Source organism: Struthio camelus, chromosome 1 (assembly GCF_040807025.1).
Source record: "Struthio camelus isolate bStrCam1 chromosome 1, bStrCam1.hap1, whole genome shotgun sequence".
Classification (NCBI taxonomy): domain Eukaryota; kingdom Metazoa; phylum Chordata; class Aves; order Struthioniformes; family Struthionidae; genus Struthio; species Struthio camelus.
In genome coordinates this window covers 115660977-115685156 of record NC_090942.1, presented here as the reverse complement: position 1 = coordinate 115685156, position 24180 = coordinate 115660977, and positions in this window count along the sequence as shown.

Genomic DNA, 24180 nt, shown 5'->3' with positions numbered 1-24180 from the left:
CAGGAAATCCTTTTGGCTCCTCTTTCATCTGATGTCTACAATTTAAAACATTGAAAATAATATCAAGCTGAAAGTAATAGGTGAGAATTTCCTTTTCAAAGCTCTTCTCCTTCCCCAAAGCCTCAAAAACATACAGTTCTTATTACACTTTTCAGTGACTGCCTTGGATTTTGTGACTATTATCCCCGATTTCTTTGTGGCAGACCATGGATAGAAATACAGAACACTATCATACTATGTAGGAACTGAGTCTTCCTACATACTAGATGACTTATCCCTTCCAAAACCTTTGGTAAACATGCTGAGTACCTTAGCTTCAGCAGTACCTAAGTAAATAAACTGAAAGTGCCAGTACACCATAGCTACACATATATATCAGCCTCTGATACTCTGAAACTTATTCTAACTTCACTTGTTCAAATACCTCATCTCCCAAGGACACTTAGCAGCACTCCTTAATGATCCTCCTGAATGAGTAGTTCTGCTATTGTGCACATGCAAACTGGCAAAAACAGAATCACTAATCTCATTCTCGATTAATCAAAATAAATAAGCAATACTCTCCCCTTCCCAATAAATATAATAGAGAAAAACTAACAGATATACGGGAGCAATATATGGTTTACCCCCACCTACATGGAAAATATTCATAGAAGTAAGTAGTACAACAGACCCATGACACAGATTAAGCATCAGTGCAATGTAAACAGCAACAACCTTTATAATTAATGTTACTGATTACATTACTCTGAAATGGTCAAAGAGAAAGAGAGGTAATATATTACAGCAATTATGTAGTCATACTGCTGACATATTCATCAAATTTTACATAAGCTAATAATTTACAGCAGATCCTTTAAGCATCTGAAAAATTATGCTGATATTTTATGTAATAGGACATAATTTGTAACTGATAAAACAAAGTATCATTGCATTTAAAGTATTTCTATGGATATCATTACTATTAAAACTATTAAAAGTATTTAAAGACATTAATGAATTTACCCCTATATGATTCCTACAAATAGAAAAATACTATTACTGCCATTTGAAATAAAAAGCACCCAAAAAATTTTCAATTCTTAGCATTTCTGAATCTGCTTATCACCAGTACAGAGCCGATTGCCTGCAGGCCTTTAAGGATCCTCACAGAACTGCTGAGGCTGGAAGGGACCTCTGGAGTTATTCTAGTCCAACCTCCCTGCTGAAAGCACAGATTCCTCAGGACATTGTCCAGTTGGGTTTCAGCATCTCCAAGGATGGAGACTCCGATCACCTCTCTGGATCACCTGTTTCAGTGTTCAATCATCCTCCCAGGAAAAAAAAGCTGCTTCTTATATTTATACAGTTTTTTCCTGTATCTATGCCCACTGCCCCTTGTCCTGTCACCAGGCACCACCTAGAAGAGTCTAGCTCCATCCTCTTTACTTTCCCTCTTATCAGGCATTTATATATATTGATAAGATCCCTCCTCGAGCCATCTCTTCTCAAGGCTAAACACTCCAAGCTCTCTCAGCCTATCCTCCGACGACGGATGCTCCCATCCCTTTAGCATCGTCTTTGTAGCCCTTTGCTGGACTCGCTCCAATATGTCCCTGTCTCTCTTGTACTGGGGAGCTCCAGACTACACACTCCCAACTCCAGATGTGTTCTCACCAGGGCTGAGGAGAGGGGAAGGATCACCTCTCTCTGTCTGCCAGCAACACCCTGCCTGATGCAGCCCAGGACACTGCTGGCCTTTTTGCTGCACATTGCTGACTCGTGGACAATTCTGTGTCCATCTGGAACCCCAGGACCTTTTCCTGCAAAGCTGTCCTCCAGTCAGTCAGCCCCCAGCCTGTTCTGGGGCATGGAGTTACTCCTCCCCTGGGGCAGGACTTGGCAGGACCCTTTCTCAAACTTGCTGGAATTCCTCTCTGCCCATTTCTCCAGCTTCTCAAGGTTCCTCGGAGAGGGAGCACAATCATCTGGTCTATCAGTCTCTCCTCCCAGATTAGGGTAATCTGCAAAGTTGCTGAGGGTGCAACTTTGCCCCAGCACCCAGTTTCATTAATGAAGATGTTAAACAGTACTGGCCCAGGTACTGAAGTCAAGGGTAAACCACTAGGGACAGGACTTCATGCTGCTGTTCACAGCTCTTTGAGCAGGGCAGTTCTGCCAGCTTTCAAATCACCTAACTGTCCGGTTATGCAGTCTCCACTTCATTAGTTGATCTATGAGACTGTTACGGAAGACAGCATCAAAGGCCTTGTTAAAGTCAAGATAAAACATCATCCACACCTAATCTACTGAAACAGTCATTTCATTCTAAAAGGCTATCAGGTTGGTCTAGCACGATTTTCCCTTCATAAACCCCTGATTACTACATCCACGAATCTTCTCCAACTTCATGCATTTGGAAATGGTTTTCCAGGAGGATTTGCTCCATCACCTTCTCAGGGCATGAAGTGAGACTGACTGGCCTGTAGCATCTTCTGATTCTGCTGCTCTCTTGCTCAAACTCAGTTTTAAACAGAGATAGGCAAAACATACAGTCTTATCAGCCATTAGGAGACCTGCAAACTCTAACAGACTAAAATATTGCTTCTAGAAGTTTTTCAGTTGACAGGTTCATATCTGAAAGAACCCGCCTTGGTTATTAGCCAGATTCGATTAATATATAAGTATATGCATGTTTACACGTACACAGAAGAGAATCGAGAAAAGATATGATGTTGGAAGGGAAAAACTGAGATAAATAACAGAAATAAGAGTTGGACACTTTCACACATTAGCTGATAATCGGGGATTTTGCAGGAAGCATAATCCAGAGGCCTCATCCCCTCTGCGGCCTGCTCTGGCTAAGGTTATGGGAGCCCAGGGTCAAAGTATCAGATTACCCTGGGTGACAGATATGAAGGTGAAGCTTGCTGTTCTCACTTCTCTAAATTGTTTCAACTTTGAAATACAAAAAGGGATGGTGGCTGGAATCACCCCTATTTACTTTTTTAATCTGATTTCTGATCTGTGGTTCATGGATTCCAAGGCTCAGATTCAGTTTATTTAGCATGCAACACCTTAGCAAACTATCAGCACGCTTTGCTTTTCATTCTCTCTTTTATGATCTGTTGACTTTCAGTATCAACTAACGATGATCCTCTGAAGCTCAAATACAGGGACAGAAATTTCTCACCACCCTTTTCTGAGGGTAGTACATTTTTTCTAAGCAAGGGGAAATCCTCTTCACTGTATACTTCTTAACTATCACCGTTTCAATTGAATGAACAGCCAGACTCAGACCCAGTTGTACTGGAGTCAGTAAAACTGTAGTTTGCATCAGGATTCTGTTTGGCCATATATCTGAAGTAACACTGCTATACAACTAAATCTGAAGAAATACTTGATGTAAACAGATTAAATATCCTTTAATGACTTGCTATTAAATATTTAAGCATAATTCTGAAACTTCTGGATTTTAGTTTCTCTGCACGTGTTTTTACAAAACATAATGGAAATTTCCAGGTGAGAGGGTGATTACGCCTAATAGCTAGCAACCATTCTCCTGCATAATACTGCTGGGTAATGTTATTACTGCTGTGGACTTAAATAAAAAGTTTCTTCCTTTTGAAGTTCTCAAAAAAAAAAAAAAAAACAGGCTCTTCCTGTTAGCTCCCCTCTTGTCTTATAGACCTGCACCAGACACAACAATTCTGAAAAATAAAGGAAGAAACTTGATTCAGCCCTCAGGCATGCCACTGCTGAATCCTTCACATTCCATACACAGATACCATGCTTTTCTGGACAGCCACATGAGTAATCTTATTCAAAATGCATTTCATGCACACCAGCGCAACTATGAATTGACTTAGGCCAAAAATCTGAAAGAGACATCAGAATGATCAGAACTGATACTGGAAATACCTCAAAGAACAAAAGGCAAGAGAAAAGCACAAAAAGCCTTGATCTGAATAAGAACAGCCAAAATGGACTTCTTTAAACAGAAGTAAAATAAAGAACATCAACCTTTTCAGAGCTTGCTGCAGCAGTTAAGGTATTCTCTAGTTGAAATGCCTCTCCAAATTACTTACTCAGTTAAACGCAATTCCCCACTGCCTCCCCTTTCCACCTCTCAAAGACGATAACCAAATGCAAAAAAAAAACCTGTCAAAAGTAATTAGACAGTTATGTGTAAATTGATAGTTTTGTTGCATTTACTCAAATGCAAAGATTATCAGAAGTTAGAAACGTTCTACATTTTTTCTATAGAAAAATAATTTCCTACACATGCTTCTAGGCTGACAGGTTACATATGAAGTTTCAGTTAGAAAAAGTTTTTACAGTTAAACTGTAGGTCCCTTGGGAAACTGATTTTATAGCAAAAATATGAATATGGCTAATCAGAGATTCTTCTACCATTGTACCTACAACTGATGCAAGTATTAGGCTTTTTCCTCTTAGAGTATTTAAAGTCATTAGCATGTATACACACAGTGTGAAACTTTATATATAATATGGTACCAAAACTGCAAATATTTTTCTTTACGTAGTAGATGATTTCAGCTATTACACCTGATTGTTTCCTGCTGGAAAAATAATCAACCTCATTTGCTCTGCATAGTAGCTTGAATTTCTTTACTGAGCGCAATTATGTTCACTTTGTAATGCTGCTGTCCATATAATAATATAATTTATCAGGTTCCCCCACAGCTAACACTACTATTGAAATTTAAAGAGTGTAGAATTTCAGACAAAATACAGTTTACTAGCCTTGTCTTTAATCTTTTTGGTTGAGGGAGAGAGGATCAATATTTCTTTTCTCCCCAGAAAATATCATGGTTCTCTAAGCTCCCAAGGCACAAGTCACCTAAGACGACACCACTTCACCTATAGGTAGCCAATGGAAGACAGAGAAAAAAGTAACATCTTGCCCAGGACACTGAGGATGACAACCGTATCCTGGCCTGCAGTCTCAGTAGAGGAGGACGTGAGGTGTGGCAGAGTTCAACTGAGTCGAAGTAAAGCAGGCCTTGTTCTTTCATAATTGCTAGCATTAGGTAGGAAGCAAAGATGGTGAAGCCCAGCTACAAGGACTGAAGTGCATCACTGTCCCTCTGTCATCTCGCCAGCTACAGCCCTTTCTGAGGATACTCTGTAGCCACAAAGAGCTAATGGAAAAGCCTGCAACTGGATTCACACATGGAGCCTGGGACTAACAGCTGCCACAGAGCTAATAGCAACATCCTTAAAAGGAGGGGTGGAGGGGGAGGAGAGAAAAAAAAATTCACAGGAAGCCAATAAGGCACTGATAAAAGTTATCAGGAACAAGCTCTTCCCTCCATTCTGAACAGGAGTAGAGCTGGGGGGAGACCAAAGCAGCTGGCCATGCCTCCAATAAGGGCTTGATGAGGAAGGTACTTTTCCCCTGAGAGACTGATTTCTAAGAGCAGAATTGCTAGAGGTACTCTTATTGCCTTCCAACAACATGCTCACTCCATATGGAACAAAGAAAATGGGAATTATCAGTTTGGACACTGTATCTACTACAGTGGCTCAGACAGGTTTCCAAATGGTAATAAGCAACACCAGTGGCAGACCTACAGACACTGCATTACTGTGATAAGAGAAGCCATACTACAGAAGCGAAGCATGCACAGCATGGTAACTGTCTCTAAGGAGAAAGATAAGATTATCTAAGCGAGGTAAAGCTAAGCTAAAACAAATGATTCATGAAGAGACTTGATATTCCTTGCATTAGTCTTATACTAGCCACTGGGCTACACAAACAGCAAGTGTTCATCAGGGAAGAGAAGTGGCATCATGAGCCCTATGTGGTACTCAGGTTTTTTGTTTTGTTTTTGTTTTTTATTTCATTCTCAAACTCTGCTCAACAAGGAATAAGTGTTCTAAAGAATAGACTATCTTCATAATATTACATACTTCGAGCTTTATAGTTGCAAAATATGGCAAGGTCACAATCATCCTGAAAGACCAGCAGATAAAGCCACAAAATGAATATAAGAATATAGTTCTATCATTCTTATGCAGCTAAATAGAGAAGAGTTAAGAGATTCCATTATCATTTAGGTAATTTGATTCAGATCAATGAGTTCGGGATTTTTAATTCTATTTCATTCTAACCCTTACATTCTGTTCAGTCTCTCTTTCCATAGGCACAGTAAGCTTTAGAGTCTTATATGCAAAAATAGTTTCTTATTTACAAGAACTAGTTAAATAGTTTCATGTTTTTATCATGGGGGCTGGGTCACTTTGTCACCATTCGAAATACTTTAAAAGTCATGCAGACCAGTTAAAAGCTTTAGACAAAACCCTTTAATTAATAATGGGATTAACATCTTATGAAACCTCACTGCCAACACTTTTCCATCAAAAAGGTGTCAAACCTTTCTCTCAGGAGTGTCTAGTCACTTAAATTTTCAGCAGATTAATGCATCTGAGAAAAAAATGGATCTTTCCTGCTCTTGCATATTTGCAGATCTAGAGTGAATTAACATTTTTACCTTCTACTACTATAAGCAAAACTGTAACCTGTCTTTACGTAAAATACAAAGAACTTCATTTTTAAATTTCAGTACATAGAGGTTTCTATCTGCACTTTTTGCTTTCAGCTTTTTACTGGAAAAAGCCAATGCACAACTGTTGCTGGATCGTTTTACATCCATATGTACAGAACACCACATCATTGATTTGATTCTGCTCATTGTAAGGGTCACTGAATTGAAAGTCCCCCATTGACATTCAGCGATCATGTTCTTGAAGAGTAAAAATTCATGACAAGGCTATTTTACTGTCTTTTCTTGTCTCTTCTACAGGTGATTTATGTTCCCATATCATATGGATTATGATTATTCTTCTCCCTTGCCTAGCCAGGATAAACCAGAAAAGAAAGCAATTTTTATACCTGTGAACATCCCTGGACAATCTTGCACCGGCCAGACAACATCTAGGCCTTAGTTCTGAACTGCCTGTCAAAGAAAGTGCACCAGCAGGCACTCACACTCTGCTCTCTTCAAAAATCCATCTGTTATAACAATCCAGGTTTATCAGCAGTCATTGTGCATCTGTTCTATACTGAACCTACTCCTAACCCTTCTGAGTTTCAGGGGTCACCTGTAAGTTGCTTGAAGCACTGTCTCTTTTTTCTTCGCTATCTCATATTCTAATTATGAGAAAATGATAACAGCTTGCAATGCAAGTAATGATTATAAACATAATCCTAAAAAATCAAATTAGAGGGAAAACAGGGAACTTGCAATCTTTAATGATTATCCACAAACAGAATGATGATACTGAATGACAGCAGACAGGTATTGTATTACTTCCATTTTGCAGATAGGGCTTCAAAGCTTCCTGACACAGTTTCCAAATATATAAACCAAAGGACTTTGTTTCATATGGTTTTAATTCCAGTAAGTCCTATGGAAATCAAAGTTGCTGCATTTCTGAATTTTTATAAGGTGATACATTTAAGATCCAAGGATTTAGATCCCTATACTTGTAAAGTTGAACCCATTTCTTCCTAAGCCAATTCTATTCTGAGCTGATGCACTCTGACAGACTGCTGTGACAGCTAACAGATTTCTGGGTAAAACATTTCTTATTTTAACTTCAAGCTCTAAATGGTTTGAGTCTTATCAATTCCCACTTTGACTGTGTAGCATCTGTGACTACTTAGCCCAAGACTAGTCCTGAAAGGTAAATTAAAGAGGTAGCAAAACATGTGTTTTGTTTCATTTCAGGAGTCTACCACCATTGATGTTTTATTTTTATGGTTAAATAATTTGCATCCCGTCCTATACAACCTTCTTTCCCAGTGCCCAAACGTTGGGAAAAGTCATGGAGCAAGTCCTCTGGGAACACATTTTTGGGTACATGAAGGTGACTGGAAACAGCATGCATTGAGCAAGATTGTGTCAGAAAGTTGTGCCTAAACAATCTCACTGCCTTCTAGGATAAAATAACTGGGTTTGTGAACAAAGGGAAAGCGACGGATACTATTTACCTTGACTTTATCAAGCCTTTTGACAGTGCCTCTGACAGCATTCTTGTACCAATATTACAGTCTGTCTGGGTGGACAGCTAGATGGATCAAGAACTGGTTAGATGATCAGACACAATGGGTAGTGGTTAACAGGTCATACTCTGCCTGGAGGCCAGTAACAAGGGCAGTACTGCACATGTCTATCCTCAGCATCTGTCCTGTCAAACATATTAACCAGTGGCCTAAAAGGGGTAACTGAGTACACACATCAAGTCTGCAGATGACATCAAACTGGTTGGGGGTGGTGGGGGAGAGGATATTTGATATGCACAACAGCAGAGCTGCCATCCAGAGAGACCTAGACAGGCTGCACGAATGGGATGACAGGAACCTCATGAAATTCAACAAGGATAAATGCGAAGCCCTGCCCCTGGAAGGGAATAAGCCCTTGCAAGAGTACAGGCTGTGACACAGCTCTGATGAAAGGGACCTGGAGGTATGGGGTAGACAGCAAGTTGAGCACAGGCCAGCAGCGTGCCCTGGTAGCTAAGAAGGTTAGCAGCATCCTTGGCTGTATTTATAGGATTATAACCAGTAGATAAGAGAAATGATTCTCCACCTTTATTTGGCACTCACTAGACCACATACAGAAAACATAAACCAGTTTCAGGCCTCCCAGTACAAGACAGACATTGAACAACTGGTTTAAGCTCAGTGGAAGGCCACCAAAACTGGGGGGGTTGGAAGGGAACTGAAACATTCTCCATGTAAGGAGAGGCTGAGGAAATAGGGCTTGTTCAGCCTGGAGGAGGCTTTTGGGGTGCCTTCTTGTACCTACCGAGAAGTGATAAAGACAGAGCCAGGCTCTTCATAGCACTGCACGGTGTGAGGGCAAGAGATAACGGGCTTGAAGAGGTTCAGGCTGAACAAAGATTAACTTTTTCCCCTACGAGGGCTGTCAAGTAGTGGAATCAACTGCCCAGAGCAGTTGTGGAGGCTCTGTACTATACGGGTTTTCAGAAGCCCACTGGATGAAGCCCTGAGCAACCCAGTCTGACCTCACAGCTGAGCCTGCTTTGAGTAAGAAGTTGTACAAGGAGACCTCCAGAGGTCCCTTCCAACCGGAATTGTCTTATGACCTACCTTCATGATAACTTCAGTTTTACTCAGTGGGAAACTTACCAAGGTCATACCAACTGCGTGTTAAAGGGTTGGCCTGGGCAAGTTTACTTCACAAGTGGTTTTACATTGTAGTAGCTGCTATATTAACTAAAGTGAAAATAACTGCCTTTTTACCAAGAAAACAAATTTATGTTAAGCTCTAAATTTCAAAATTCAACCTTTAAACGTTCCCTAGCACCTTTCAGTCTGTCACAGCTCAGACTTACTTGTCATCAGTGTAAGTCTTCTTGTTTTTTTTCTAAAATTAGAAGGCAAAGGACATATTCCTGTGGTTCCCAAGTGAAGAATTCTATCAGTACAATTTTTTTTTTCTATTCTATTTTGTACTCTTCTTTTTAAACTTGTGATTGAAGTTCTGGTAGAAACCACTGAATTGGAATTATAATTTTTAAATCATGTAGTAGCAGCATTTTATACATATCCTGATCAGAAGCATTATTTGTTATTGATTAAAATATGAAGCAAGTTCATAGCTCTTTCTCAGTAGGTAAACAGTTGGTGTAGTTTCAAATCATATGCCTGAAGTACACCAACAACATTGCACTGCGCACATTTCACTTCCACAGCCAATAACCTTATTGACTGTGGCAGGTAACAAGGATGTGACAGTAAGTCAAATGAAGTAAAAGTGTAGGGTTCTCTTATCTTTGGTACTGTTGTCATTGCAACCTTTTGCATTTCATTCGTGACAATACAGCTCCTTATGATTGAGCACTTTTTAATGTAGTAAATAAATCACTTCAATAGTAACTTATGATACCATAATGTTACTTAGGTTTTTATAAGATATTAAAGTTTGAGATAGTTAACAAATTGAGTAAAACAGAGATAGCAATCACAACTTAAGACTTTAATGTTTCATTAACTAAGTCTAAAAGTCTTTGATAAGGCCACAGAATAAAATCTGTCTCAGAAAGACTAGTCTCATGGTAATTAACCTGGATAAATTGCAAAGTGCTTAAGATTTCAGGAAAAAGATATTCAAGTTTAAAAAAGCTACATACTAAATTGTAGCAGCTGTAAAAGGCCACACACACAACATTTTTAGGGGCATTTGTGGTTGATTTGCACCTAATTGTCATGGATTAACAGACACCTGAGGCAATTAAAGTGTTCTGATCTCTCAAGCACAGTTGTCTATTATTTCCAAGTAAAGAAGAAACTCCAAATGACCAACTTTCAGTTACGCCACGTATTTCTGGCTCTCACCTTCTCCAATACATTCCATCTACGCTTGGAAACTTGCACATCACTTAAACTACATGAGTAGCAACATAAATCAAATTCACGTCTTGTTCAAAGAATCTTTTCTCCAATAACCTCAGTGGTATAGTATTCAAAAGTGGGTAAATTCAGTAAAATAGTAACATCCCTTTGTCAACTGTGAGATACACCTGTTAATTTTTCAGACTCACTGAGAAGACTCAGCTTTTTAGTTTTCAAACTGAACACAGAGGAAAAAACCTTATGACCAAATTATGCAGAAGCTTCAGGTATCTGGTCAATAAACAGTCTGGTTTTAATTAGCTTTTATTAACTGGATGTGGCTGAGAATACATATCAAATTGTCACATAACACTATTTCAATACTGTTCATTTCATCACTGCTAATTATTTTGCTTCCATTACTATTTATTAAAATATAATATAGCTACTCTATTATGTGCTATAAAAGTTATTTGGGTACAGAATCAAACACACTCAAATATCCAAGGCTAAACAGGTGTACTACCCCATTTATCTGAACAAAACTATACACGCTTTTGCTGATAGATACTGATTTCGTATGCAGTACTTTTAAGTGATTCTTTGTACATATATTGAATCAAAAGTTAACTTCTTTACTGCCCTGCAGGCTTCTCTTAAAAAAGTTTCCTCAGATACATGCTGCTACACTGTTAGGCTGACATTAGCTTATTACAATAGCGTTTCCATTTCATGATGTAGCTACTTACGGTTTCTTCTTAATAACTCAAGACAAGACTTGAGCTGAACACTGGAAATAGTGAATACAGTGTCCCAATCAGCATCAACTACAAAAAGCTGGATCAAGCTATATTCTGAATGGCATAACGTCCAGGTTTAATGAATACCCAAAATAAGTAAGGTCCAAGATTTTCATTTAGGTTTCTTGAAAGACAGCACAAATTTTGGCACATATTTACCTCACCTATTAAGCTCAGGTTTTAGTGCAGATTTGATTGTGTGTTGTCTTTATAACTAGGACTTATTGTTCTTGTTATGCTCAGGAATTCGTATTTCAGGGTTCTGTAATAAGGTTATTAGCTGAGGAAGCTATTATTAGTATAGGTAGTAAATACAGCTTTTAGTAAAGTTTTCAGGACTAAAACTCAGCAAATACTGGAATGTTTTGAGGGAGATAACTATAGGCAAGCTGATAACCTCTGTCCCAAATACAACCAGAGCCATTATAGGGGACAGGAGGATAATCTTCATTCTCTAAGTAATTGCTTTCAAGTTGCAAGTTATGATTTTAATAACTGACTTTTACTCTGAAAAAACTATCAAGATACAAAACACTCTTCCTCCTTACTCCTATGCATTTCAGATTTTAACATAAATGGGTAGAAAAGATAAGTGACAAAACTAGTTAGGAAAGTTGTGATCCCCAAAACAAACACTTAATACATTTCAAAAGGTAGCTGATATTTTTCAGTTTCACTCAAACTCATTTATTGTAGAATTTCAGTATCAGTTATGAAAGGTATGAGTCACATCACAATTCTGCTTCCTTTATCAGGGTTTACACTCCTATCTTAATCCACAGCAGAAATTCCATTTCAAAGAGAGGCTCCTTTAAAAACCTAAGCTAGAATATGAAATATACTTTCAACATTAGTCTAATCCTGATCTAATCAGTTTTTATTTTCCTCCTTTCTATACTCCTTTTGTTGTCTTTCTCTTCTGCACTACCCTCTCCCTTAGTTCTTTCCTTGACAACTACTACTTAATTAGTGTCACCTTGTAGAGGGAGGGGTCAAGAATAAACAGCTACCAAGGACCATCCATACTGGCCTCCATAGATAACCCTACAACAGCAGAGTAGTTACTATGCAGTCATCCTACCCTTCAACTACACAGTTCAACCTGTCTGCCAAACTAGTACAATCATCCCATTTTGATGACAGTTTTGGAGGATTTCCAGTTTTGCGGGTGGGTGAAGAAACATGTTTCCCCACTGCTACCTATTGTGATACACACTGTTCAGTAGAAACAGAAAGATATAGCCATATTTCAAAAATCTTACACTTTAAATGTGTATCACAATGTTCTGTACATGCATCACATTGTAATATTGATTTTCAAAATATTTAGAAAACTAGAGTATTCCTAGAAAAACTAATAGCATTAAAAATGTAATTTCTGTAACATTAACCTCAATAAAAACAGATAGGTTTGCCTCATTTTGGTAACTTTGAATAACAAAGAGTTATTTACTGAAAAAGAACAAGCAAATCCAGTAAATGATTGCTTGTGGTTAATTTGTATATACATTTACTAGCTGTGTATGCTGCATGCACATTCCTATAAAAAATGCCTCATTTGACTTTGCATCTGCAGAGTTTTCTTTTTTATTTATTACCTTGGTAGCTACCTTTTGTGTTGAGAAGGCTAGCTAATTCTTAATATTGTAATTGGCAGCTTGAAAGCAATCCTTTAAAGACCCTGAGAAAAATCTACCTAGTATTCATATCAGCATTCTCAAACAGCAAAAAGACAAATCTGAAACAAGAGTGTATCCCATAAAGTATGATGAAAAAAAATTACACGTCATGCATAATTAATGTCAGACTATTAACTTTGACCTAGAAAACTTGAAACAACCATCAGGATCTTAATCCTGTGCTTTCAGTAGTTACCACTTCAGTAGTAGAAGAGAACTATGTTAGGAAGATTTTTTTTTTTAAAGTAGTTCATTTAGGAAAAGCAAATAAAAATTATTTGTTACTCAATTAGAAAGATATTTATTAGCACAGGAAGTGATATACAAAGCACTCCACTCCTCTTTGAGGAAATCTTTTCCATTTATCTTTTCCGGTTCTCTTATCACTGCATTAGAAGGAAAAAAAAAAAAAAACCACATGATTTCATATAACTGGTAAGTTCTCTAATTTTATTCAAATTGCCTCAAAGTGAGATCCCTGAGAAACAGTCTCAAGTCAAGAACTATCTCCTTTAAAGCTGTTCCAGCTTAACTTCTTTTGTGGTTAGCCACTTCTACACCATGACACTTGTTTTTATTTTTAGAACACATTGCAGAACTCTGCTACTGATTGTGTTTGGCTGCATGACCCACATTACGAAGAGAATCTTCCTATTGCTACCAAGTTTTATTTAAAACTGATGCATGTGTAGATACACATGGAGTTTTATGTACTTTTGTCACACCATGCACCTACTTTGATGTTTTCATCTCCGGAACTAGCAGCGCTCCTTGCTCAAATATCAACTTCTTATGTACATTTTGAATGCATTTTATGTACAGTCTCTTTTGTCAGGCTGGAGTAAGGGACATGTAATCCAGCCAAGTACTTCAGAAAAACCTTTAAGTCCATTTTCAAAAATCATTTGTCCTACTGCCTTTCAATACCACTTCCAATAGTACTTAGTTGCTTTTGAAAAATATATTCAGTCACGTCTTCATAGAACAGATCTATTGTAGTAATCTGGGTATGAATCAGGCATCTATTCCAACAGCACACACATTCCTGATAGAATTAAAAAAAAATGAGTGTTGCCACTTAAAAAAAAAAAAAATCCTTCCTTTGATCTCTTAAGTTTTAAATAAGTATGAAAAAACTAACTTCTGCTCTCTTTCTGTACGCTATTAAGCACCTCTAAAACAAAAGGCTAACGCTTGCAGCCATGAAAGAGTAAGTTACAAAAAGTACTAGACTGCAGTTTCAGTTGCTTAAAATGGTTGTTCATTAGCGCTAGCTTTTTCTGGTCAAACAGTTTTGAAAGCAAGAACCTTGAGGAGTTTCATGACTAGAGCAAAAAAAAAAAACTGTACCAAGACATTTTACCAGCATGGAAGAAGTTTCCAAAAAGAACGTCTTGCAGATTATGTAGCTGCAGATAGCTGAAAATATGAAATCCAGCATAAACCAGATAGTGTACTGCTTTTGCATGAAAAGTTTTTTTTAAACTAGCCTATATTTCAGATACAGGGCATCCAGTGAACACAAGCAGCTTGATGAAGAGAATGCATTTATCCAGACTTCACAGAAAATTATTTATCAACTGATAATGTATCATACCAACTAAAGCATGCCAGGTGCTGATTCAGCTTTGCGTATGTTTGTCCTCCTGCTCTAACAGAGAGCCACAGCAAAGAGGACATTGGTGAGAATTCTAATAGTACACCAAAATTTGATGGAGCTGACAGGGAAAATGTGGTAGAGAACATTGGAACAATGTTACTGTTGACGAGCAAGTTTAGTGTGAAAATAAAACTGAAGAACTGAGAAAGCAGCAGGAGAGCTAAAGTTTAGAATCCCCCCCCCCCCCCCCCCGACAAAACAGTGAATTCAATGAACCATATCCAATACCCAACCCGGTTTTGAAAGCCCTTTCTTCCACATAAGACAATGGAACCTGCCAACTAGAAGCACAGTTATCTAGATCAGACATCTGCATCAACTTGGCTTTCAGCTCATCCATCCAAGATGGACTGATTAATGATTAGATGTTTGCTGCAATCACAACTGAAATTAAATACTTAGAAATATCAGTTTTAAAACAAGTGCAACAAAATAAAACAGCATAGAACTAAGAACAAGCTTTCTTTAAGGTAACACTTAGAAACGAGATTTCAAGCACCTGAAAGGCAAGTATGGGACTGCAGATGGTGCAGCCCACAGAAGAGGCATCCGCTCTGGGGCACTCCCCAGGAGTTAAGGAACACCGGGTGCACCCTGGCCAGCACCACTACACTGTGGAGTTGCTATAGCCTGGGGACACACCCTCCAATAACCCCATGATTGACAAGTCCAGACAAAGATGCGACACCGCAGACCCACACCATGAACATCTCACTTTGTGAAGCCATTCCCTACAGACAACCTTGTTAATGGGCGCTTTGTTACCAATGCGGCAGTACTGTGGGCTGAGCGTGAGGTTACCTAGGGATGTGAGCACTGCTGTTGCCTAGAGCCACACAGCTTTGGCATAACGGGCTGGCACTGTTCTGACTGATAAGAGGGAGTAAGCCACAGAAGCGTATGTGGACTTAGACCCATAGTCAGCAGGCCCACGGACCCAAAGACCCACCTATCAGCGGGGATGCCACCAATGTCAATGGTGTGGTGAAGAGAAACCAGGAGCAGAAGGGTGGCCCACAGAAACTTAGAGCAGAAGGGTGGCCCACAGAAACTTAGAGCAGTCACTGTACCACGCGCCCATTGCTCGAGAATCCGGGGAAAGCCATACTGGAGGGGTGGCCCTCAAAGGAAAAGCAAGAACAGTCACTGTACCATCCACCTGTGACTGAACTATATTTATGCACCTAGCAGAGCTCTATTTTCAGTTCTGTTGTATTTCCAACTTTGCTATACTTTTAGCTTTGGTTATAACCTCCTTTCTTTAATAAACTCTCACACTTGACAAATGATGATCTCCTGGGACTTCAGTACAACTAACCCCACAATCTGAAGGAATCCCGGATGCCCCTCTAGTGGTGTGTCACAGCACCACACTTCACGCAACAGTAAAGATACCAGAGCAAATGCACCAAATGACCTCCCAAACTCAGCTACTGTACTACTCTAATATACAGACATGCTCCTCTGGGTTATGCTCAAGAAACCTATTGAAGTTAGTTCTCGAACTGTCTCTGAACCAGCATCCAAACACACCTCTGAAAGTCACATAAGGTTTCACGTGATACACAATGTTTAAAACAAATCTAAAACTGGATACACCAAAAAAAGTCATGCTTGACTACAAGGAGAATGGAAACGCAAGGAGAATTCCTACTGAAGAGGAGAAAAATATGCAGAAGCAAAGAATAAAGCAAAGCTGGAAAGAGTTTTAAAAATAAAGGAAGAAAGACCTCTGTAGACACATTGAGGACCTTATACTTGAAGTTCCGCTATGATAAGCCACAATGCTACCTACCACACGCTTAAAACTTCACACAGAATTTTAACAGAAAGTGACCTAAAGGAAAAAAAGATTAAACAGCGTTCAGAGCAGAACAGTGAAATAGACACGGTCAGCATGTGAGTCCTCTACAGGTCTTTTTGCCATCTCTGACATAGTATCACTTGCTGATGGAACATGAACCAGAACAACTCAACACTAATGCAACTCCAGCTGACAAGAAGAAGGAAGCACAGACTTCAATCCAGAAGCTGACAGACATCAAAACCTCAGGACAGCATCAGATTGTAGCAGAAGTGCTATTAAACCCTTCTAACGTCACCTAGTTAAAGTTGACTTCTGTGAAAAGCGATGCCCACTGAAAGCATTTTCACATGTCAAAATGAGCTTAGACTACTTCATTCACTTAAAGGAAATCCCATCTGTTGTGGAGAAAGCCTTCTGCAATACGATATAACACAAAACAGAAAGGACAGTTCATGTAAAGCTTTGGGATTCAGATCCTGGAGCTTCTGGTCCAACTTCCTAAAGGTACTCAAAGCTATATCATTTCAAATAGAAGGAAGCAAGATGTACAAAATGCTGCACAAGTCTAAACCTGATAAAACAGTTTGTATAAAGCCTTGAAGATTTACACAGTATCACACTTCAATTTCACCTATTGATAGCTTTAAAAAAAGTTCCACAGCACATTTGAGTACCACAGAACTCTAAAGAAAGAGTTCTGTATCAAAACTGCACAAGTGTGAAATGCTCTTCCCAAGTTCACAATCAGAAAGTAGTGTGTTCTGTGTGTGCAATGAACCATACTGTTTTCCACCAATATTTACAACACTGCACCGCAAGTGGCACACTAACACAGAGAGATGACACTTGCCTAGAAGATTTTGCCCCTTTCCAGAACCTAAGAGTTACCAAGCAAGCCACCTAAGACTTGTCTAAATAGTGGCAAGTTGTCCTTAACTTGTCCCTCAAAACAACCTTACTTGTAAAAATGCTGTACAGGAATATGGGCAAGATTGCTGTCTGGGTTTCAGGATCTATTAGACTGCTACTTAACTTTCAGGTGTACCTTTACAGGCTTGCTTCTTCTTCTGGCTGATGACAGCATTTTATCACATAATATCTCCCACAATGCTAAAAAGCAAAAACTCAATTAAGAACTAGGAAAACATCAAGGTAAGCGGGGAAAAAAAAATCCTCAGTTTATAACAGATCATGTTTCAATTCATGCTATAAAATTCAGTGCAATATTATCAAATTTCTTTCCAATCTCCATGGATCTCATCTTGCAAAGTATATCTTACCCTTCTACAACCCCTTACAAGAGCAAAGCTATTAAATGTGGTAGAGGTAAGAATAGTATGAGAAAAGCAAACTGTATAAAACCTGACACAGGGGTACTGCAGCACAAGGTACAGAACAGCTTTTACAAGAGAGTGGTCACTGCTCACTGATCCTTACTTATATATAGTTATTTCATCATCCAGATGAAACTGATCCTGTTGCCTTTTTAAAACAAAAACAAAAAACTGATGATACACATCAAAGTACATGTTCTTGTCTGTAACCATCTAATCTTAAGGAAGAAGAACACATTCGTGAAAATGAAAATTTTCGTGAAAAAAAAAGCTTACCTAGACTAGGACTTCCAAAACAATAAGCCATGCAGATATTATGGTAGCATTCTGCTTTATTTTGAGAGATGTAAGCAATTACCCACGTCAAATCACACATTTTATCTGAGCAACAGGGACAACAGTTTCTGTGCATGCTTGAAGAGAGTTCTACCTTACCTTACAAGTTACACCTTGCTCTGATTACTATAAAACCTTAACAGTTGTTACAATCCCACCCAAATGCTATTTGGGTTCCTGCAGCGCATTTCACCAGGCTGCAAATCTTCATGCAGAGCTGCTGTATGCACGATTAGAACTGTGAATGCTTTTGTTTGCACATACTTCAATTTCCCCACAATGTTAAAGAAAGATAGCTAAAGTGAAACTTTTGCCAAGCAATCCTGACTTCCCCAAGTAGTTAAAAAGAAACAGAAATATGTTTATGAGTTAATTGCACAGATCATTGACTAAATGTGTTGTTGGTTTGGGTTTCAAATGAATACTTTCTTAAATTATCTGCTTTCCATTGAACATTTCTGATTTTTAACTTGTTTTTTTTGCCCCTTACTCCCCACCACAAGTCACAGAAATAGACAGAACTATTCTTTTATTCATCAAAGGCTCATATTTTGACTACTATGATAAAAGTGTCCCCAATAAGTATATCGCTAGATTTCATTGGCTTATGGTTTAAATAATTTAATATACATAATCAAATAATACAAGTTGCTTGCAAGTTTCTGTCACTTGTGATGCATCTCAGAAAACAGCCTCTCATACTGTTGATCATCTGCAGCTAACAGGAGTAGTATAAAACCCTTTTTCATTTAATAAGATGAAATCATAGAACTACTGATAGAGTTTGCCAAAATATTTTCAGCATCTGTTCTCTGAAGGAGGTTGAAATACAGTGTAATATCAGGTAGCGATAAAATTCATATTGATAGCCTTTACGCTCTTGAAACTATTCTTTTATAAATTGCAGGAGGTATGAGAAGCAATTGAATCCATGCATAATGAGCCAAAGGGTCATTAAGTTTCACCTCAATTTTGAGTCACTTTTTTTGGCACAACCATGCATTGATGGCTTGATTACTGCTCTTAGTATATATTGTTCCAATAATTTAACAAGGAAGAAAGTAGAAGTAAGTACCAAACAACTAATATAACTGAAGAGGCTAAGCACTGTTACCACGCCACATGATTTGATGTACCATGAATGCCAAAAGAGAGGAGGGGGAAAGACCTAGACATTCCTTCATTAGCTCCTCTGAGAACAGCCTCTGGAGTACCACAAACATGACACGCTCCGTCATCCACAGAGCTGACATGCAAGCAACCCACTTGGGTTCCCTGACTGCACAGGTGGCCCCCAAAAGGCCCACTGCCTTCCACATGAGGAGTTCCAGTGGGTGCACGCACCCCCTCACACGCATAAAACAATCTTGTGGCTAGCTGTGCTGCCGGATGAAAGTAGCAACAACGGTAAGAACTCCTGTGGTGCTGCAGCAGGCAGTCAAATATAGCCAGCAATCTATTAAAAAGAAAAATAGAGAAACATTTCATTCATTTTAAGTCTTCTTTAAGGCTATTTCAACATTTCAGCTGCTTTATACTATTCTGAAGTACCTAGAGCATGCTAGCTTGTCTAACGGGTTTAAAGTTGCTTCTCATTTGCAGAGCACTGAAGTTAGATGAGGTATACAGTCCAATTTTTTCCTTATCATCCTTAATATTGCCTGACTTATTACACCCTCCTGCATTTCACTGCACACTCACTTCATTATTTTCTCTTAAACTCCACAGACCATAACAAAAGTTTACATATACTTCCCTATTTTTCATCCTCTCTTCAGCAAACTGGGATGCATTCAGGAAAAAAAAGGTGCGAGGCTTCAGTGGTTGCCATTATTTGTGGAAAAATGTTTATGTGCAAGCACAGTAAGTATCTGTGCTTCTGCTTATGAAGAATTTCGTGAGTATGGACCTGAAAATAATTTACCAGTGAAATGAATGTCACATCAGTTAGATTTGTCTCATGTAACAAGCGGTCCTAAAAATCTAGCTACCTCAAGCAACAGTGAAGCCACGTTGTCCAAAGAAAAAAAATGGAGTCTCGTGTTTCTAGGAGGTGACGATAAGCCTTTTATTAGGGGTGCTAACTCAGTGAAATTGGTCTTTTCTACAGATATCTACAAAGTTCAGTCCCCTTCTGAAGGCTACATAAAATGGCAGTTATTTTCAGACTCTCAAAGCTCAGACCTCCCTGCTCTTCAGATACTAGTGATAAAGAAACCTACTTACAATAAATCAAAAAAACATTATCAGTAATACCTAACACAAAACAAAATAGCTTAAGCTATAACACAGACAAAGGATCAAGACCAAAGAACCAGAATCTACTTACCAATAAAAAAATAAGAAATAAGTAGTTTAATTTTTGAATATTCACTTTGAACAAGAAATGCTGTAAGTGCCCTTCACCCCTGTCATAAGTCACATCCCCTCCTTACACAAAAAAATCTCAGCTTTATTTATGGAGTGAGAGCAAATGCCCTCCAGAACATAGAAAATAATCCACTCCAGCAGTGCTCCAGTCTGACAGATCAATGACATAAGCACAGCACAAGTATGGGAGTCTTACTGGTGACAATCAAAACATTTCTAATTTTATTTAAAAGTACTGAAAAATATGATAACATTTCAGCCTTATGACAAAATGCTCTGTCACTTCTCTACAACAAAAAAACATATTTCAGTTTCAATAAGAGAAATGGCCAGTTTGAAAATAATTTCAAGAACATGTATATTTAGTGAATTCCCCAAGATCCTCTTAATTTAAGAGGCACTGAAATACTGTATTTTCAAAGCCCATAAGTGAACTTAAATACAGATGATGTCAACAGATATAGGCCCCTACATTTAAGTTAGTTTTATTTCAAGATTGAAATTGTTCACCACACAAAAAAAGAAGTGAAAGCTATTCATGGAAACACATACTATGGGAAATACATGCACGTGAGTATATACAGTTTCTACATCCTTGACATTCATTGCATCCATGGCTTACCCACTGAAGGTTAACCCCAAACAAATGAGAAGACACCCTAGAAAACTTTTGCAACAGAATTCCTCCATTCAACTCTAGGGCCTCCCTTTATAAAACACGAAGTCAACTCGATCATCACAGTGTTTTCAGCTGCAGGCATACCACTCCAACACACTCTATTGTGAAAGAGCTCTCGTGAGGATACCACCCTCAGTAATTTATTACTCATTTCACTCTCAGCTGATATGCAGTAATGATTTGTGCAAGACATCCCAAGTTTACGTGTATGTAAGTGTAAACAAGCCCCTAAATACATAAGGTGCATGTGTGCTGCACATTAACATATATTGACAGCAACACATTCTCTACCAAAACTAAATCTGAAATAGAATCTCTATCATAACTGAGAGCTGATATAACAAATCCAATGGAAGTTTTGCAAAAGGTAATGTAAATACCATATCAAACTCAGAAGGAAAATGCAAAAGTGTTTCATTTTCAAAATATTATAGGAAGAATATTTGCAATAGGAGGCCTACAAAGACACAAGCGTGACAAAACATACTAAAAATGACTAGTCAAGAAGTTTACCTTCTATTTCAATGCAATGACCATCTCTCACTGGTTTTTAGTCACAGAAAATGACAAAGAAGTTAGAAATCTGGCAGGTACTCTAAACTGATCTACCAAATACATGCTGAGCCATTTGCCCCATTTGTCTTGTGTGACTAAGAAGCAGTATATCCAACTCCACAGGTTTCAATATAGAATGTACTCTGGTAAAGATGTTGAGAACAACTGCACTGACTGAACTGAGCACTCATACTGTGTTTAATATGCCTTAGTATGTTTCATGTTGAAACTGTTTAAAAATAAATCCAAAGTTTCAGTTCTGTTACAGAGTTCTTGAGGAATACATATATAAAAAAAAAAAAAAAATTGCATGCTGCCTCTGTGGAAAGGAACCCAAAGTTATCAACAAAAGCAGAACAAAAATCAGTTTTTCAAGTAACTGGTATTACTTGCGAGACCAAGATGATTACTGTGTTTTATATGCAATTCTTTTCTGTTATCCATATGGTCAGAAGCACTCCTAATACTGAAACATGCTTGGGAATATCATGTAATAAGCAACCCTGAAACTCTTCGCCAAAGTACCTGGGTAAGTGGTTCAAAGAAAAGCCAAACTACAGAAAATAGTAAATATGATGAAAAAGAACACAAAGTAGCAATGCTCTGAGTTACGACAGTTCACTGCCTTGAATTTATATTTGTAGACCTCTGCCGGGAAATACATGTCAAAACCTTTATGCAATTTCAGGTCTATATTTAAAAGCTGTTTTCTAAAGGTACATAAGGGCAAAATTTAACTTGGATCTATTATAAACCACATAGTAATTACCTAAGAGAGGACAAAGACTTTGTAAAGACTGAGACAGGATTTTAAGTGTGTATAATACTATTGAGCAGGGTTGAAAGGAGTCATTAAGACAGAAGTTGTGGCATAGGGCTTAATACAGGAATTTGGGTGTTGAGCTAGGGTGGAGGGGTTTGTTTTCTTTTCTCATCAAATCTTTTGACCTAGGAAACTATTTAAAAAAAAAGATTATCTGGACTTTAAGAGTAAGCTTTTTTTCTGAGCAATGACAATGAGCAAGCTGCTGTCAAAGACACTAATACATCTCAGACATTTTTATCTCTGGTATCACTGCCAACAGCCAATTTTTAAAAAGATCCTTTGTAAATCTTTCTAAATGTATCTTCAAATAGGAAGCTAGTTAACAATTCCAACAAGGTTAAAATGAAAACAACACAACAAAACCACGAAACAAATCCACATTAATTTAACTGCCATACTCAAGTGACTGATGAAATTGTCAGCTGCTGAAAATCAGAGTTGCAGGTGAGCTCCGCTACTTGGGGGATTGAACCTTAAATCTTATCAGTATTGTAAAACAACAGGAGATAGAAGCAATGAAAAAAAAAAACCTTCCTTATGATCAATTTTAACAGTCAGATTGAAGCAACAATACAAGTCATAGAAATAAGTCACAAAATGCAACAGAATAATCAGACTTTTATTTAAGAATACTTATTCCTTGTCCTTACAAGAACACTGTCCTGTTTCAGTTCAGGTCAGCACTAGCAATTTAAGCTTCAGTTCTGCATTCTGACACACAAGGGAGATTCCTGCACCCTAGTGGATGAGGTATAAATCCCTTCTAGGAAAGTCCTCAAATGCATGCCATGGGACAAGATTAAAAAAAAAAAAAAAGAAAGAAAAAAATAAAAAAAAAACAGCAACAAGCTACAATTGAATTAATTCAATGTAGTATGTCCTTCTTGAACTATAAAGGAAAAACAGTGTCCCAAAGCTAAAACATTAGGCTACAACCTAAAGTCCCAATCTAATAAATTCCATCTCCTTGACTGGTTCACTGGGACTTGAACTAACCTCACTGTCAAAAACATTTATCATAAATGTCAACAGAACCACCTTTTCAAGTTTTTCACGAGTCCATTTAAACACATTAAAAAACTTAGTTTGCTTTGAAAATCTCACACACATGAACACACACCAATTGCTGTATGAAGAGGTCTACAATGAGTACTAATATAAAGTACATGATGTACTATTTCATTTTGACCTCAGACAGATTTAAACCACAGAACAAGATGCAAAGGAGAGATTAAATTTTTATAATATTACATTTGTATGACTTAAACTTCTCATCTCCAGTTTCAAATTTTCTTTTTTTTTTTTGGTAAAGCAGAGACAGTGAGCATGATGCACTTGCACATGCACATTTAACCCACTGAGTGGAGAAACAGAAAGAATCAATCTCTAATCAGCATGGAGCAAATACAGACAAGGTAGATTTCATTACTGTCAATCTCCCCAAAGTTCCATGTTTTACTATGGCCCTCTAGGCAGCATTCTGACCATTCAAGAGTGATGATACGTTAACAGGTTTGTAGTTTCTACTGTTCAGTTTTCTTCCTACAGTATTTAAAGGGCAGTTCAAGCATGCTATCCTTCAGTCAAGAGGCTACATTTGTGGTGCCTGTCTAGAACAAACATATTAACTCATCACAGATAGTCCTTTACTGCAAAGTAAAACATTAAATAAGGGAGGGGTACCTTAAAAAAATGGCACTGCGTAAAGTACAGTTCTTGATCCTTCAAGTACCCAATACTTTTCTTTCTCCTGAAAGATCCTTCTTTC